Source organism: Falco biarmicus, chromosome 15 (assembly GCF_023638135.1).
Source record: "Falco biarmicus isolate bFalBia1 chromosome 15, bFalBia1.pri, whole genome shotgun sequence".
Taxonomy (NCBI): Eukaryota; Metazoa; Chordata; class Aves; order Falconiformes; family Falconidae; genus Falco; species Falco biarmicus.
In genome coordinates, this window is record NC_079302.1 from 20,714,965 (window position 1) to 20,728,855 (window position 13,891).

The window sequence follows — 13,891 nt, forward strand, 5'->3', positions numbered from 1 at the left end:
CAAGACTCCAGTCCCAAAAATGCAAATTTATTTGTGTAGTTGTACTCCCCACATCATGGCTGTGCATTGCAAGCATAATTTTTAACAGTAACCTTTTCTAACCACAGTAGATCCTATGGTGAAAGCTTTACTGCTCAAGGTTTGAAGCTTTCTAGGCAACCAGTATACTTCATTCACAAGGCAACTACTAAATGTATTTTTAAATCTGTAAATAAATACCCATGATTCACCTAGGTATTATATTTGTGATACATGGTTGCGCAAAAACGTTTAAATTAGACCTGTATTTCATATGCCTTGTAACAGCTTGGAAAGATTTAAGTAAGAATGTAGCAGTCAGAGTATTTTTAAGCTACACTGATGTCTGATGCATGAATCCTGTAACAAAACGCAAAATAATCGAGTAAGAACTGGCATGCACTTATTTTAAACTCTATTCCTAAGAATAAAAGAAGAGAGCCTCTCCTTTCAAAATGGGAGATAAAGCAAGATCTTGTCAGGAAATCAGTCAGTGGAAAACGCTGCTTATGGTTGCCTTCATATAAACGCAAGGAAATGAGAGTTAAGACATAGGAGAAAACGTGATTTTTTTCTGGAAAAGAGAAATAATGTTTAGAACTCAATTTCATGTGAACTGAGACCTAAACCTAAAATGTTTTAAATGACAATGTAATTGCAAGACAGAGAAGTTATATGGTTGCCATGGCTGCCTTCAAATGCCTTGATATGCTTTCCTTTTTTTATATTTAATCTTAACTCTGAACTAACTCTGAATTTATCTCTGTTAGTGCTGTATCAGCGGGTTTTCTTCAGAAGTCTATTCCACTGTTTAATCTCTTAAACTGGTAAGGCCAGACACCCTTGGGATAATACATCGCACTGTTAAACATTTCACATGTTAAAAACAAGACTGGAAAAGAGTACTTTAACATCCAGTTCACTTTGCTATGCAAAAATAGCTGTGGTTAAAAAGTTACAGCCTTATTGATTTTCTTAGCATGGTTTTTCTTCTCTTCGTGTAGATACCCAGCCTAGAATAAGACTCCCTAGCTGTATAACGTGGTTTTCTCCACTAACATAGGAAAAAAAGCCCACAGTGCTCTAAGTACAGTTAGGCAGCCAACATACTAACCATAGCTATTTTGGTAGCAACAGCACCTTACAAAGATGTGGGATCCACAAAGATAATGTGGTTAAAACTGTATCATTCAAGGAGGTCATATTGTTGAAAATAGCTTTCCCTCAAACACAGTAATCAGGCTTGCATTTGTATGCTGAAATTACAGGCAGTTTTGCATTGCAAACAACTCTGTGGCAAACCAAAAATACAGGCTTTTTTTTCCTTCCCAATACATGTGCTGATTTACGTCGTCCTTTTTGTAGAAGGAAGTTTCCTCTCTGTTTAAAATAAAATATTCCTTTAGTAAAATGTGTTGGGACTCTGAAATGACAAAATAGTAGCTAGGATAATGTCATCTAAAGATAACCTCTCTCCTGTCATACTGTTGTGGCTATAACCAGCATAATCCCTTGAATTCCATTATTTTTGAAGAAACATGCTGGCTTGTACTGCTCATCAATGGGGTCCTGTTTCCAACAAAATTACACTCTTATTCAGACAGTTTAGTGTATGCCATTTTGTCCCTGTAACCTAAGAGGCAAAATGGAAGTTGGAAGATAGTCAGCTTCCTCATGAGCAACTGATGCTAACAGATTATTAATGAAAGAGCCATGTTCACTGTTAAGCTGTCAAAATGTTAGGGTGCTTTTTAAAGAATTTATATAGAAATTATGTTTTAATTGTAGCATTATGTCCTAGTATTGGACAAATCAAATACAAATAATAAGTATTAGGGAGATCTATCTCTAATCTTAGTCACCAACCAGATACATATGGGTACATAAGCTGACAATCATCAATTGGTTTGGAAAGACTCCATGTTACTTGTGTTACTCTCGTTAGTGAGTGCATTAAATTTATAAGCAGAAAATCTAAGGATGCAAAAAGATTCAGAGATAATAACATAGCCCTGGACTAATAACATACTCCTGTACTATAGGGCAGCAGTCTAGGTTTTGAGGATAACTACCACTAACTATTCTAAGGTCACTGTAGTATCATACAGTAGCACAACCATATGTGCAAACTTTAAATAGCAAAGAACAAAGAACACGAAACCCAATAAACAGATTTAAAAGCCACTCTTTCAAAAATCACTAAAACTGTGTGCTTTGTACTTCACCATTTCAAGCCCAGATTTTCAGCCTTCTGTTAGCAACCAAAGTATACAATTATAGAGACATTTTTCAAAGAAGTCAGCAGTTTCCATTTAGGATAGAAAGAGAAGTAGCTAAGTTTCCTAAAATGCTGATCAACCAGCAAGTTCTAATCAGTTCATGTTTTTTACAATATCACTGTTTAATTTTGGGTTCTAGATATGAATTAAGCTCTTGTGAAATATGATCCTTGATGCAGTGTGGAGAATAGCTATTTGAAAAACATTTTCCTTTGAAACATAGTTCTAAAAAACTAGAACTACTCCAAGCAAGTTGTTGTCTAGTCTTTTACTGGAACCACAGTGCTGCAATGACTGTACTGCAGTACTACCTTATTTGCAGCAACAAAAGCCCTATACATTTGCTAACATAAAAGCAAGATTTGTGGCATGCCAATTAGGAGCCCTCATTAGCTTTGCATCCTTAATAAACACTAGGTAGCTAAAGATCTGGCGGATTTATCCTGACAATACTGATTTCTGTCTTTCATTGTAAAGGGTATATTTCTTTTTAACATTCCAAGTGTATAAATCAGCAAAAAGCAAAAGCTGGAATGTTGATCACAGTTCAAAGCTGATTAAGGAGGAAATAAAAGAAGACAATGTACACGCTTGGATTAGGAATCTGTTCACAGTAGTAGACAGAATACTTTTCAATGAATAAATCCCAAATATCCAAATGGGATGCTTATGTGTCACCCATTCTTTGCACAAGAAACTTAAATAAACCTTCATTTCAAAATGCTATGGAACCAAAAAGTAAATCTTGGGTGAACATATTTTCAGCAGGTATATGCCTCAGATATGTTCATCAAATGAACAATTGGTATTTGGATAAGCAGCATAAATTCTTTAACTTTTCACAGAAAACAAACTTTTCCCTACCTAGTTATAAAGTACTGCGTATACTGCAAACAACCCAAAAATAATCTGACTTAGGAGAGAATAAAAATGAGTCAGATATGGGCCTGTACCCCCAATTTGAAGTACAATCTGAAGTTTGAGGCCCCAAAGATTTTTGTCTAGATCAAAACATCTCAAACTCATGGTATTAGTTCAAGCTTCTTACTAAGCCTATGCTGAACAATGCAGTTTTAATTTGAACAGATCTCCTCTATCCTATCTGAATTTATCTTACTCTTCTGAGGAAATAAATCTAAGAGCAGAAGACTATTATCACTCAAGTGTAGTTCATGCAGCTATGAAATTACTGAGTACTTTCTTCTAGTGTGTTTTAACTTTACAAATGGCATTCTACATTTTTTGCATTCATTGCAGACTACATATTTAAAACACATTATACTCTCCCACTAAAGAATTATTTGTTCTCATTAGTTTTACTAAAACAAATTAAAATTAAAGTACCTTGTTATTATGGATGTCTAGGAAAGTAGAACACATAGATCTAGAACTTTTAAGTGCTCTTTCCCTAATTAAGTTATTCACATTAAGTTAAAAACTTTCACTTAGGAATTTGCAGAATGGTATTGCAATGGCAATGTTAGAGAAGTGAGTACAATTTCTGAAAAGCTGCATTATCCAGACGTTTTTGGAGTATGACAAGCTAACAGTTCAGTTCTGGGACCCAGTGCTGCTTATCACAATCAAGAATTAAGGATTAAAAGAACTATGCAAGGTGCTCTGCTGGACACTGCAGATGTTCACACATTTAATACTGGCCTAGAAACAAACAAGAAATCAAAGGTAAAACATTTAAGACTACAATGACCAGACTACCAATATCTTTTTCAAAAAAATGTCAGCGAACCCCCTCATCATAGAACAGCATGCAATGACAGCAGAAGAGGGAGACATTGTAAAGTCTGCTATTCTTTGAAATAGCATAGATTTATGGACCAGTACCTACAAACTTAACAGTCCAGTGAAACTCACCAGAGTATGTCAGATTGGACTAGTTCATTGCAAATTGAATTTATTACCAACAGTGGAGTTTTGGGACTTCCATTCTGCATAGCAAAAATTTTCCAGTAACCCTCTTGAAAGGTTTAAATAAACAGGAAACGTTTGTTCAAGAAAACTGTTATCTCTAGAAGTGCCATAAATGCCCAGTGTCATCTTATCCACAGCAAAATCCAAATGAATAAATTTAAATATCTAATACCAGAAAGAGACTTTACTTAGACATATGTCAACCATACCAGGCTTAACTGAATACCATATGCCATGAAGACGCGACTTGCATTCATATGCATATGCAAGTAGTGTGACATTTTGGTTTTATATCAAATTAATATTTTAAAGGATGTTGAAGAAATGGTGGAGCATGGGTAAAAATCAGATTATTAATTAGATTAGCCTTTGGCATTCTCATTACTTAAATTTAAAAATACTTCCCTCTTTTATAGGTCTGTATAATTTGAGAATAATTCTTAGAAAGAATAGAAGGCAAGATTACGGTTAAAGAAAGATATCAGGAAGACTTAGAAATAAATTCCATATAATAAAATCCCACCAGATCAAAGTCACCCTAGATGAATTTTAAATTCTTATGTTTAAACCCACAAAATGGAAACTTCCAGTTATACTGAAAGCCATGCTGTCCAATGGCTCTTGGGACTCAAAGGAGGCTGTAAATCTCTGCTCTTCCATGTGCCTTTTAGAAGCTGGCACAGCTGTCTTGCCTAGAGCCTTGCTCTTCTATACTTTTGGAAACTGGAACCATAATCTTGCACTTTACTGAACTTTCTCTGTACTTGCTCTTCACTGAAGGCTGTCATTATAGACTCTCTCTCTGCATAGTTCCATGCCAAAAGGCCGAACTGTTTATGAGCCTTTCTAGCTGCAGAGGTTAAACAGGGATACTAATGGCAATCCAAAGTGTGTGTTAACATGCAGGATCTCAAGCAGAATTTTTAGGCAAACAAGAATGAACTGCAAATATTATGCATGTTAATCTGAGATGATCATATCCAGCAGAATAAAATGACCTGTGATTCATTCACTTCTATTTTTTTCAGTTTCATTTCCAAAGGGTGATCTGGTTTGAAAAGGATCCTGTTCCCTGATCCTCTCTATGATTTTCCAAAACTAGATTTCCTTGAGATGTTTTCATAAAGAAAGGTGTAGTTTGATTTTTTCCTCTGGTGTTTGTTTTTGAAGGATCAGTGAGTAAACAATGACATATATTTGCATATCTATCAATGTGGGGGAAAAACCTGGAATATTTATTAATGATGGGTTGTGTTGTAGGGATTAAGAAAGAATTATTTTATTTTCTAAAAACTGAATGAACAAAAAGATGCTCAGCAAATAGAAAACTGTCACTAAAATATAAAGTCGATCTGCTACATACTAACTAAAGTGCTAACTAAAATTAGACATATTAAGCAATAAATTTTGCCTTGACAAAACACAGTAATTACCTACCCTTACCATAGCCCTTCTTCAGTTTACTGCTTATTACAACACACGGTTCGTTAATGTAAAATAATAAATCTCTCTACAATAATATTTTATTGATGCATAGCTGTGTATGCGAACAGAATCTACTGGTTAACGTTGTTATGATCATTCATCTTTTCATGGTAGGAAAATATCTGGCTTAAAAAGCAATGTGTACTCATGAGTGTTCACAGCTTAACTATTTAATCTTGTGTATAGTTCTAAAGATATTATTAGCTGGACTTTGATTTGCTAAATTCTAAATTTAATTGGAATTTGGAAGATTTATATAGTACTTGCATGCCAATTGTAACCTTAAGTATTCATTCACAAAACTCTCATTTTGACCCACATGTCTTTTTTGGGCAGTCAACTCCAGACATGTAAACACCAAACTGGGACATACTACACAGTTTGAGTAAGGTATACCAGCTTTTGTAATTACAGAAACACAGGGAAGTACAAATAAACATTTCTACACATTTTCTACAAACAAGCAAGCTAAAATAAGTGAAATAAATATGTAACTATGAAAATATAATCCTGTCACTGGAATTCCAAGAACAGCATAAGCAAGCAATCTACATTTCTTTTTTCTCATTCCACACAAATTCTCCTGCTAATCTTCCATATTTCCATCTAGAGATGAACTGTCACAGGAGTGCAGAACATACATACGTAAGACTCATCAAAATCAGAATGAAGAATGTACAGTTAGAGTAACCAGACTTCTCCATTTTCTAGACCACACTTGATCTCACCAAGTTAGAAACTGAAGTGCCATTATGTGCCTTAAATAGAATTCTTAATTCCATCTGTGCTTCAAAAGAGGAACTGTGTTACGTGGATTTAAAGTATTGCTCTTTTATACATGAACAAAAGCACTTTTCTTCATTCTTCCTGCTCTATTTAGGCAGTTTCTTTTCTTGTTCTGGTGACAGTCACATAATCTCCTAATTCACATGTGATGTATGATCTGATTTGTAAACTACAAGATTTATTTTGGTATAACTGACTAGATACTTAATGTGTAAATCTAGATGCTAGAAATATTCATAATTGTTACTCTTACTAAACTTTTCTGATAAGCTTACTTGAATCCTCTTAGAAACGGAGATAATATTCCTTGAATATTTCAGATTTGGAACAAACCACTTGTTTATTACCTAAAATGAAATTATTTGCAGTTTTTAAAGAATGTCTGTGTTTATTACTATAACCGCAGACACAGAAAAGACCTATTTCTATGTTTGGGATGCATAATATAAAAAAAAAATAAAACATCCATACACTTAAAAACATGCAGTTAAATCAGCAATCTAAGCCTGAACTTAGAAAGGCATGTTAAGATACAGTATGATGTTGTATTTCATGCTCTACTGCAGTGAAATGAATTTTAAAAATTAGCTGTTCTCTAAAACACGTGCTTATAGACACCCCTGGAATTACAATCAATGATAATAATTAACCTTACTAAAAAAAAAAATATCCTATAAATTCAATATAATTAATTACTTCATCTAAAGAAAGAACATCAAGTGACTGTACAGGATATTTTAGCACAGAGTTAGAAATGAGTTAGTTCTTTATCTGATCATCTCTAATGCATGCAAGGAAATACCAACAGGCATGGATTACTGTCACGCTCCTGCAGCTTTAGGTAACTTGAAGAGATATTCCATAATCCTTTACGCATAGCAGAGATGATCCTAGCTCCAGAGTTTCTCGTAAAAGCACTCTATGTATTTAGCACATAATGAGGAAAGAGGTTTTGGGCAAGACAAATATGTAGTGTGAGGGAAGGTTGTAAATTATTAAATGCTTCAAAAATTATGCCTGTTACCAACTGATTGCACAGTTAAACATGCTATATCTTTCGTAAAGGGAGGTGATTTGGAAACAAAGCAATATTCAAACTGAATGCTGAAATCAGTCTAAAGAACTCAGGAACTCTGCTCTCTTGATAGGTCTATAATATTATATTCTACTTCATAAGTATCAGTAAAGATACATCCCCCAAATCCTAGCTAAGATTGATAAATATTTTGCCACAGCTTTCCTGCTACTAATAAAAAAAAAATAACTAGATTGATGATAGCTTGGATAGACTTGAAAATGCTGCAATATAATAATCATATCCACAAAGAAATCTCTTACAGTGTTTTGATACCTCAATGTGCTTCTGAAGTCAAAAGCTCAAAATGTACAACTGTTTTTTCATATGATACATTAAATCAGACCAGATGGCAAAACAATCTAAAATTTTTGACTTGCTAAAGCCCTCACTTTTCTCTCTCATTCGATTTTTTGTAAAGCTTCCACTTAAAGATCATTTGTAATAAACAAAAAGAGAATCTACTTCAAACAGCACTAAATTGGGTATGTCTCAGCGTAACAGAATACTTAAAAGAAAAACATCAACATTCCAACTTGAATGTATGTTGTGCATCGTTTTGTTACCAGTAAAGCACCTTACCTTTATCTTTTTCAATTATGTGTATCATCTTAAACATTATTTTCTCTGTGAATTGCTGCACCTTGTAAAACTGCAAAAAATAAAAAAAAGAGATGGTCACATTCTACTTTCTTAAGCTCATAATATAAATTTTCACTCCTGTTACTATAGAAACAGAGTGGATTTCATCATTCTAATGCATGCAGTGATAATTGTTTTTATTTCAGTCTATGGCTAGGTAGTTAATGGTGCCAGCTGCAGTTAGCACAGACACAGACTATTGTCATCTAAGTACAAAGCTGCTGTCTCCTGTTCTGTCACTGTGAGCTTTCCTAACCATCAGCAATTCATAGGGGAACATTCAGGCAGAAAGAAGCTGTTCACAGGCCTTCATTCTGTGGCTGAAACAGAATTCCCTGCAGGAATTATGTTTAATATGAAAAACAAATAAATAAAGCAGAGCATGGAGTACCGCTTCAGATTGTCCACTCAGGTCATTGCAGAAAAACTGGTTTCTATGTGGCAGCTCATAAAATTTGGATTGTATTGAGAAAAGGTTCAGTTGACATCCTACCCATAGGGCAAGCTTTCTCTAGAAAGTACAGCTAGATATCATAAACTTACAATTAACACAAGTCTCTATGCAACTGCATATTTTAACCTTGATATTATAAACAGATCAACAGGTATTAAGTAAACATAAATACTGCAGTTCTGCAAGATCACAGCTATTACATATATATCAAATTTAGGCTCATTTAGAATATGCAAGTAGATAGTAACATAAAACAAAATCATAACTGAAACCAATATGGGATAAGAAGACCACTATCCAAACTCCAGGGTCATCCAATCCCTACTCAAAATTAGGTTGCATCAGTTTTAAAACTGATGTACTCTAAAATAAGGGGTTAGTGGCCCCAAAGAAGATTATGGCAGGTAGGAATCACTGGAGTTTTTGGATGCCATCTTTCCTAATCCACAAACGCACATACTGGCTAGCACTGACAGTTTTCTTTCATGCATTATATCAAACCTGAGCTTCATCTCTATTTAGGAAGCATACCACGCTTGCAGTTCCTCTGGATATTTATTTCACAGAATCATAAAGTGGTTGACGTTGGAAGGGACCTCTAGAGGTCAGCTTGTCCAACCCTCCTGCTCATGCAGGGTCATGTAGAGCAGACCATGTCCAGACATCTTTTGAGTTATCTGACCAACCTATTTCAGTGCTCAGTCACCCGCACAGTAAGAAAAAAATTGTTTCCTTATGTTCAGACAGAACCCCTTGTGTTTCAGTTTGCACTCATTGCCTCTTTCCATGTCACTGGGCACCATGGAAAAAAGCCTAGTTCCACCTTCTTTACACCCTCTCTTCAGAGATTTATGCACATTGAAGAGGTGCCCCCCCCGAGGCTCCTCTCTTCTAGGCTAAACAGACGCAGCTCTCTCTGCCTTTCCTCACAGGAAAGATGCTCCAGTCCATTATGCTGGACTCTCTCCAGCAGCTTACCTTCTCTGTTGTAGTGGGCGGCCTAGAACTGGACATACTATGCTGGGTATGGCCTCACCAGTGCTGAACAGAGGGGAAGGATCACCTCCCTCAGCCTGATGGCAAACACCCTGACCACAGTCCAGGACACCGTTAGCACTCTTTGCCACAAGGGCACATTGTCAGCTCATTGTCAACTTGCCATCCATCAGTACTCCCAGACGTTTTCATAAAGCTGCTTTCCAGTCAGTCAGCCCCCAGTATGGACCTGTGCCTGGGGTCATTCCTCCCGAGGTGCAGGTCTTTGCATTGCCCTTTGCTGAACTGTGTGAGGTTCCTGTCAACCCATTTCTCCAGCCTGTTGAGGTCATGCTGCATGGCAGCACAAAGTCCAGTGTATCAGCCACTCCTCCCAGTTTGGTAACACCAGCAAACCTGCAGAGGGCCTTTGGCATAGTCTCCCATTGTATCCTTAGAGCCAAAATGGTGAGGATACGGACTGGTAAAGTAGACTAAGAGCAGAGCAGAAAACTGGCCTGACCATACAGCTTAAAAGGTGGTGATCAGTACAAAGACCAGCTGGCAGCCAGTTACTAGGGGTGTCCTTCAGAGACAAATACCAGGGACAGTACTTTTCAAAGTCTTTATTAGCGACCTAGACAGAATTCAATTTGGACAATATAAAATCAGGGGGATTGTCTGATTTGCTGGAGATTACAGCCACTGTCAGAGATACCTCAACAGGCAAAAAAAATGGGCTTTCAAGGACCTCATGAAGTTGAACAAATGCAAATACAACAGTACAGACTGGAATGATTGGACTGAAAACAGCTTTGCAGTAAATATCTCAGATGACAGTAAGCTGAACATGAGTCAGCAGTGTGTTCTTGGCAGTGAAGAACAACAGTTGCATGCTATGCAAAAGCATAGCCAGCAGGTTAAGGGAAGCACAACTTGTTTGCCGCTTCCAAGACCATCGTTGGAGCACTGTGTCTTATTTTTGGCAACTCAGTACTGAAAGACACAACAGACTGAATGAAGCTCATGTGGACCACCAGGATGATCAGGGAGCTGAAGCATATGACATACAAGGAGAAGCTCAGAGTACAGGATTTGTCCAGCTTTAAGAAGAGAAGGCCCAGGGGAGACTTCAACTACCCAGTGACAAGGTACAGAGAAAGTGGAGCCAGACTCTTCTTGGAGGACAAGGGGCAACAGACTCAGCTTGGAATATGGAAAGTTTCAACCAGACCAAAATAGGGTTTTTTCCGCACAAAGGTGGCAAAACAGTAGAACAGAAACATTATTTTACTGAGAAGGGGACTGAGTGTTGTGGAATCTCCATTCGTGGAGATAATCAGAAGTCTTCTGGATATGATCTAGGTGACCCTGCCTGAACAGGGGGTTGGAGAAGATGACCTCCAGCAGTCCCTTCCAATCAAAACCATCCTATGACTCTTCAATAGTTTGTACACCTTTGACATCTCTACCAGAACTTCAGATTGATCCAGTGTTTGCCAGAACAAATCCAATCTGAGAAAGCTTTGTATGTTTAACTTTGCTAACAGAGGACACCTGAATACTCTCACCCAAGACACTGAATTTTTGCCCAAGCAAGGTCTAAGCATCATGTGAAACAACAGCAAAACCAAATCTACTCTAAACTGTGCTCTCTGACAGGATGAGGGAATGTTGTTTTTCATAATTTAAAAATATAATGTTTCTTCCAGCATTCTCCTGGAGAAACTGGCTGCTCATGGCCTTGGATGGGTGTACTCTACTCTGGGTAAAAAGCTGGCTGGACAGCCAAGCCTAAAAAGCAGTAGCAAGTGGAGTTACATCCAGCTGGCAGCCAGTCATGCAGGGCATACGCCAGGGCTGAGTACTAGGGCCAGTCCTGTTTAATATCTTTATTGACGATCTGGATGAGGGGATTGAGTGCACCCTCAGTAAGTTTGCAGACAACACCAACCTGGGGGGGGAATGTTGATCTGCTGGAGGGCTGGCAGGCTCTGCAGAGGGATCTGGGCAGGCTGGACTGATCAGCCAAGGCCAACTGTGTGAGGTTCAACGAGGTTTAGGGCCAGGTCCTGCCCTTGGGTCACAACAACCCCACACAACACTACAGGCTTGGGGAAGGGTGGCTGGAACGATGCCTGGAGGAAAAGGATCTGGGGGTACTGGCTGATGGCCAGCTGAATACGAGCCAGAAGTATGCCCAGGTGGCCAAGAAGGCCAATAGTGTCCTGGCTTGTATCTGAGACAGTGTGGCCAGCAGGACAAGGGCAGTAATTGTCCCCCTGCACTTGGCATCAGTGAGGCCACACCTTGAGCCCTGGGCTCAGTTCTGGGCCCCTCAGGGCAGGGGGGACGCAGAGGGGCTGGGGGTGCCCAGGGACGGGCAGCAGGGCTGGGAAGGGGGCTGGAGCACCAGGCTTCTGAGGGAACTGGGGTTGTTTAGCCAGGAGAGGAGAAGACTCAGGGGGGGATCTTACTGCTCTCCACAACTACCTGAAAGGATGTTGTAAGGCAGGTGGGGGTTGGTCTCTTCTTGGGTACTAGGAAAAATTTCTTTACCGAAAGGTTGGTCAAGCATTGGCTGCCCAGGGAGGTGGTGGAATCACCATCCCTGGAGGTGTTTAAAAAAAACACACAGATGCAGTACTTAGGGACATGGCAGTCCTGGATTAACAATCGGACTTGATGATCTTAAAGGTCTTTTCCAATCTAAATGATTTTATGTTCTATGACAACAACTTTCTGTAAATTCTCTAAACTGGCCCTTTTCAGGATTGTTTGAAGAACAGGAAAACACATGTGGATGGATATTATACAAGTGTTGGCATTGTACTATTTTACTTTTACTTCAGGTGTGTTCTACAATTTCCTGAGCTGAGCAACATGAGTGGAGTGCTCTTTCTTAATGTACAGTTAATAAAGAATAACTACCATAACTGTTACTTGTAACGTAAGTATCCTTACTACTTCTACTAAGATTTGGCTTGAACCATGAAAGATTTACTCCCAATCAGTTATTCTCAGTTCATGTTAATTTGGTTATAATTAATGGAAGTTATGGGGAATATTATCTCCTTGTAAGAGATGCAGCTAATGTGTAGTTTAAATATTAATGAGCTTATTCATTATAAGGATAACTGCAATATTTTATGTAAATTAGCCAGACAGTTGTTTTTCTTAAAATTAAGGTGCTTCAAATCAATAGGTTTTCAGATTAACTATAAAGCACTATTTTCTGTACTTAGCCTTCCTTGCTCAACACCAAGAAGTACATAAATTGTACACAGGATTATATTTCCCTCTGACATATGTCTGTGCAATTTGGTTCTCAAAATCTCTCAGAAACCAATAATACTATATGAAAAGCAATTAGCTTTTCTTGTCAGTTTGCCCAATCTAGAACTGACAAAAATGCTATAATGAATTAGAGCAGTGTATCATCAAAAATAGACATTTATGCAAAGTACTATGAAAACTGAATTATGACTGGAATTATACTTGGAAACGTCTGTTTAGAGGTCCCATCTGTGAACACAGCAAATTATAACAGACAAAATGTTGATGGTGATATAATTCCTGAATACCAATAATGACATTAGCTGTTGTTGGACAGATAATACATAGACACTGAGCCACATAACTCCTCTACAGTTCTTTCATTAATCATTTCTCCTCAGATCCTAAGAATTGTAACATACAGATTCTCAGCCATGAGGTTTTATGTAGCATATCCCTGCAAGTCTCTGCTGAGGTTTTCCCAGTTCCTCTGGGATTCCCCACTCTGTTATTCGTACATACATACCCTGCTTACTTTGTATTTAGGTCACATCAGCTACGCATACACAGCAGCACCAAACAGGTCACCATATGTCCAAAAATTCCACATACATTTGTTACCGTGTGTACATTCCGAAATGTATTTGATCTACTACCTTGAACATATACATTTGTTCAGAAATACAGTAATCACAATTTTAACAATATATCAGTAGCACAGTAAGCACAGTCTTTTGGGGAAACATTAGGCTTACTGCATGTGTGTTCCATAGAGCCTATACACGTACAACTTCCTAGTAAATCTGAGGCAAATATGATAGCCCTACATTTTCTGAACCTTTTTTATTTTTTGGCAGACAGCCAGACTGGAAAGATTCTGCTGCAGCCCTATAAGCTATATTGGGCAATAACTCACTTCCCAGCAAGTATATATAAAACTATGTGAGAGGAAAAACAAGGTTCTAATTCTCA

General features: G+C 37.7%; 1 long non-coding RNA gene across 1 annotated transcript in view; it reads right to left on the reverse strand.

The window, feature by feature from the left end:
• LOC130159250 (uncharacterized) overlaps nt 1-13,891 on the reverse strand; it is a 132,985-nt gene that overhangs the window by 89,216 nt on the left and 29,878 nt on the right. The window contains exon 3 of the long non-coding RNA XR_008825678.1: nt 8,155-8,224. This is a non-coding gene — a long non-coding RNA (uncharacterized LOC130159250). The remainder of the gene's footprint in view (nt 1-8,154; nt 8,225-13,891) is intronic.